Below are 6,056 nucleotides of genomic sequence, written 5' to 3' on the forward strand. Positions count from 1 at the left end.
TTTTGGTGAACAAACTCTGTGATTAAATCTTCGAAATCCAAGGAAAGAAGTGTATCCGCTTCAATTTATAGCAGTGCCAAATTGTTGAGCGGATCTTCTGTGATTATTGAACGAAAATAATTCTTTATTATTTTCAGACAAGAGAAAGATCTTTCGGCACTGCAGTTCACTGTGGGCTAAACCAATTTTTAGGCCAGGAGAATTTTTTTCGTCTAAAAATGTAGTTTTTACATTTTTTTCGTGAACTATGCAAAATATCGCAAAAGAACAAGAGATGTCTTTCATAGAAATTTTGCAGAGGTGCAAACTTTTATCTTAACATTTTTTCGTATCTATCATTCTTTCCAAGAAAAATAAGTAAATTATATTGTAACAAAAAAGAATTCTCCTGGCTACAAGTTATTTAACAAGCATGAAACTTACAAGATACCTTCATTATCAAAGTACAAGTTAAAGAAAAGAATTGACAAAACATTTAAAGATGGGTTTGTTGAGAAAATCGGTTTTTAATTTTTTCAGAAAAACCGCTGCTATTTTATTAATTTTGAACCCTTTTTCAATTTTCCGACTGATTTTGAAAGAAGACGATCAACAAAGTTAGAATCAAAGAGAAAATACTGAATATCTTAGTCAGACCGAAAGTTATAGAGGTCTAAAGAAAAAATTCTGGTTTTTTGAAAAACAATGCACAAAATTCAAATACGCATAACATTTTAGAAAAAAATTTGGTGGAAATCAGAAAAAGACGTATCTCCTCATTTACTATAAAAAACAACATATTTCGCCCTCGAGAGATTCTGTGATTTCAACTCCCTGTCTAATTTGAAATGGATTCGGGCCGCCTGAATACTTTGTACGCTTGAAGGTGTTTTATAAACAAGCAGTCGTGAAGCTTTTTAACGAAAAATTTAAATGAATCATCTGACCAAATATGTTTGAACCGAATCGAAATCTGTACCATTTTCATTAAATTGAACAAGTACACTGTGGCGCTTTATTTTGTAGCCATTACTCTGTGTAATTAGCTTTATATTATTTATATTTAAATTACACATATATGAATACAATATAATTTTTCAGATACTTACTCGTACTCCTTCTTCAATCCGATTCAATATTATTATTAATAATGCAGCTACATTTTATAAAACTGAGGTCTATAGATCTTATATTGAAGTAATTCACAAACACTCGATACCTCGAGTCAAATTTTTGTGAGATTTTTTATCATGTTTTCAATACTTTTTCTATAAATTTGGCAGAATGAAGGTATTTAGACCTTATAATTACGTGGTCGCAAACTCTCAATACTTCAAATGTGATTTCCACGAAAGTTTTCAACGTTTTTCCTTCAATTTCTCCATATATTTGATTGGCATTTTTAAATCGGTGTTCAATATGTAGTTTACAGAAGTCTTGTAGAGTTATTCCACATTTGTTTCACATTAAATCCTGAAAATTATACAAAATTTATAACTTTTTTTCAAGGTTCGCTCTTATCCCCGACTATAGAAATAATTCAGGAAGGATGAATGCACTTTTTTCGTGTAATAGGATAATTAGTCATTTATAAGAAAATTGATCTTTGCTTCAAGAATTTTCCAATATTGTTTGAAGAATAATTGATTATTCACTTGTAACTTTTTCTTAATGAGTGGTAGAAAACTCTAGTAATTAAACTCTAGTATAATTAATGCGGTAATTAGTCATTTTAAGAGCAAATTTTGCTGTTTAAAGCATTAACAAACAATTTATTAAAGATTTAATATCCATTTTTATCTAAATGAAATAAGAAAAATTTGATCTTTTTTAAAAATTTTGTTACGTGTTTGCTTATGGTTAAACATTAAAATGTTAGATGAAAAAAAATACATGGCAAAAGGGGAAAATAAAGTTCATATGCGTCAATTTTGCGCAAAATGTTCCATTTCTGTTTTTTGGGGCATTCTTAAGTCTCCATAAGAGGTTTTGTTGGAGACTTCCCAACAAATTATTATAATCTCCTGCAAGCTAAATTTAAATTCAGAAACGTGAGTCTTATTTTACCGTAAAAAAATTTTGCGATGCCTTAATATTAACCGAATCGGTTCAAACTTAGAGGGAATTTTTCTGCGGGAATCTCATAAAATGAGGGGAGAGGAAAATGTCCTCTATTAAAAAAAAATTTAACCAGTATGATTTTATATTACGCATAGCATAATTTTTAATCAATATTTTCAGAAGATCTATCATTCTTAATTAATTTCAGTTATTTTTATTAAGTCTATTATCAATAAAATAAATAAGTTAAATACTTGTTGTTATTTATTTTAATAAAATAATGATTATATGATTCATAGAATTTTACTAGGAATGTGTAAACAATTCAAAAATATAATACATTTTAAAAAATAATTAGGAAGGGAAAACTCACGTAATCAATTCTTTTAATCCCTCCCCCTCCAAAAAAGCCTTACGTAATTAATGGACGCTCCCTTATATCGATTCCAAAACATAAAGTAGCTAATTAGACGCGTAATTCTTCTTCTAATTAACATGTTAAGAACCGTATCCTTTATTCTCAAGTTTCTCGCTTTGCCCCTGCCTGGTAACATGTTGCCCCACATCCTACATTGTTCCACATTCCCCTAATAGCTAGAACAACTCTAGTAACTAAATCGCTGTCGAGACCACCTTTGGGCTTGTACAGAGAGAGATGAATATTGAATAAGTAAGGTATTCAACATGCATAGTGTATGGATGTAAATTGAAAAGGGTATATTTTTCTCTCATTAGGACCTCGATACGAGTTTATCTGGCGTTTGGAATCATCGTATGCGCCTCGCGTAGTTGTAGTTATTAGTTAGCGGATCGGTCGGAGGCCAAGCTAACTAAGGGAACCTTGGGCCTCACCCACACATTGCATTATCGTCAACTATCACACTATTGACTACAACTACTTAACTATCACTATATACTATCAACGTCCATGTGCTACTCGCAAAAGCGGAACTGCTTATTACTTAATCTAAATACTTGTCTATCGTGTCCATTAAAAAGGCCGAAAAAGCAGCCCTGATTAAGCAACATCCATTAGTCACGTAAGGGTGATTTGTTTAATTTTAGACCCCTCCCCCCTATTTGTAAGGATTTGTAAGTTTTGTATGACACCCCACGCTCTCTTACGTAAGGGGCCATTCAAGTATTAATGAGAACCATTTTCCCTATTTATACCTCCCCCCCCTCTCGTAAGAATATTTTCATATTAGGAATATTCAACTGAAGCCCCTAAGATTATTTTATATTTTTTAGTTAATATATCAATTATTTTCACTATAAACGAGATTTTGAAAGATTTCCACTTTTGAGGGATTTGAGATTTGAGGGTTTTTCTGAGATTTCAAGAGATTTATAGAAATACAGTATAACACTTTAATAGCCTACCCTTCTATAGCCCTTCCGAGATTTGACGCTGCGCCGCAGGTAGGCATAACAGGAGCTGCGCAGGGTGCGTACGGTTGGCGGTTGTCACTCAAGCGAGCACTCAGGCGTGAACACAAAAAAGCGGAGCTGGCTATAATAAGTTAGTTCCCACCCACAGTCAGCCCCAAAATTGGCGCTACAGAAGAGTTTCACTGTATTCCAAAAGAAGTCGCGCGATTTGAAAGATTTAAAAGAAATTTAAGATTTATAAAGGATTTTAATGGGATTTTTAAGTTTTCAAGCGATTTCAAAGTTTAAAAAAGATTTCAGGGAATCTCAAAGGATTTAAATGAATGGTTAACTTATCGATTCTATATTTATTGGAAGCATATGCAATATGAAATATTAAATAATAAACAAGACCTCTAGCCTGAAATACTCGACCGATTCGTCTGAAAATTTCAGGATAAATTGACTGGATAGAGCTCCAAAGTCATTTGCAGGAAGTTTTGAGTCCTCAATTATTTTTAGATATATTTTACATTTTAAGCCCAAAATTCGATTTATAGTAGTTCAATAAACCTGTAATAGTCAGTATGGTCATTAATAAATGATTACCTTATTTAATTAATGATTAGCTACAAGTAATCAAATATGATATATAATAAAAATTGACAGAACATTTGAGAATGTATTAAAAGGCGAAAAACTGAAAATTAGCGACATTTTCTCTTTTTTAATAATACAGGTTTTAAAATAAAATTTAAATCTGATTCCAAATTCGATTTTCCATAAGTCACATTTTTTGTGCTCAGTTAAACACTAGGTTAAATATTTGAACCTATTTCAATTTGTTTCCAAATTAAATTTCTCATAGATAAAATTTCTTGGTTTCAGCTAAAACTAGGCAAACTATGAAACACAAACCAACAATTCTTCTTTCGATTCTAGTTCTGTCCTTAAACTTCATCTCCATTGAACGATGTTGGGTGAGACTGACGTTATAAAATGACTACAATGACTTGGCTAATTATTTTGGACATGATTTTTACTCGCAAAATACACTTCTCGCATCAAGTTAGTAGTTGGGCGCATATTTTAACCAATGAATAATGCAACAATAAAATAGCTTTAAAATGTATTGAAACTTTGTTTGATGAAAGGCAATACACCCAAGAAAATTTCAGGTGATGAATGGCTGATTTTTCATTCATAAGTAGTTGAAATTTCAACAACCGTAATTATATAAAACTTCAATCACATGTTGTTAAAATCTCAACCAGATATTTCTAAAAGTGCATTTTGGAAAGCCCAGTTTGAAGAATTTGTGTCTCTGAGATAGGGATATAATTAAGAACTTAAAGAATGGCGATGATATTAAGGCTGAAATACCTAAAATCGGTGACGGATACTGTCGTCGTTACTTACCTTGCCGTTTCCCCTAACTCAGAGTTGAGCTCTTCCCCCACCACGACAGCGGCAACGTACGTAGCGAGCGAAACAATTCGCATCAAGCACCACGCATCAAGATCAGCCTCGAGAGTGGGGGCACATCGTTTCCAGGAAAATTACTCCCCTACGGTCCCATCCGCGGCAGGGTAAATAGCGTCGACTGTATATACCTCACAGTCTGTGCTAGTTAATAAATTTATGTATAAAGATGTAGGAAGTTCTAGATGACTGTGAAAAGACGATTATCGTCCCAATATACAACGGAAAAGGAGATAAAAAGTAACTACAATAATTACAGAGATATCAGCTTAATAAGAACCATAGACAAAATATATTCGAAAAAAGTTATTCATAGGGTAAATAAAATAACAGATGAAAAAGATCTGGGAGGTCCAATGTGAATTTGTCAGAGGAAGATATTGCGAGGATCAGATATTTAGTTTGAGACACATTACAAAAAAAATTTTGAGGGTAAATAAAAGTTTTTTGTGCATTTGTTGAATTGGAAAAAGCGTTTTGTAAGGTGGATAGAAATAAGCTCTGGGAAGTCTTGAAAAAGTACGGAGGCAATAGACGGCTCCTACAAGCAATAAAAGCAATATATACTGGTAGGAAAGCGAGTGTAAGGATGTAATGGAAAATTGAGTGACTGGTTAGATATTATGCAAGATGTATCTTGATAGTTTATTTACTACTGACAAATAGATTGATGAAGAGATAGCCAGGCATATACAGGATGTTAAGAAGATTATTCGCAGGGTAAGAACCATTACCAGAAGTAAAAATAAAGCAAATAAAGCTGAAATGGCAATATATAATTATGTCCTTGCACCTATGGTGCTGTACGGTAGCGATACCTGGACCAGGCCTGGATAAGGCCAACGGGGTTGGTAGACAGTGCCTGTGCAATAAATCCGGTAAAACGCTAGTGGACAATGTCAGTAATCAGAGCATTCTCAAAGAATGTGTTGTAGAGAAAATCCGACTTGATAAGAGTAAAAGAGATTTGTTGGATTTTTGGGCATGTTGAGAGAATGAAAGGAAAACGAATATTGAGTCACAACACCTTAACTTATTTTGTTTTATATGGTTTCCTTTAAGTTTATATACTTTTCAAATTCATCTTCGCTAGTAAAGTCATATTTCGCAGTTTAATCTTCTCTTCTCGAATTTAGGCACGTTTTTCGAAACTTTCTAGCATT

Source organism: Belonocnema kinseyi, chromosome 7 (assembly GCF_010883055.1).
Source record: "Belonocnema kinseyi isolate 2016_QV_RU_SX_M_011 chromosome 7, B_treatae_v1, whole genome shotgun sequence".
Taxonomy (NCBI): domain Eukaryota; kingdom Metazoa; phylum Arthropoda; class Insecta; order Hymenoptera; family Cynipidae; genus Belonocnema; species Belonocnema kinseyi.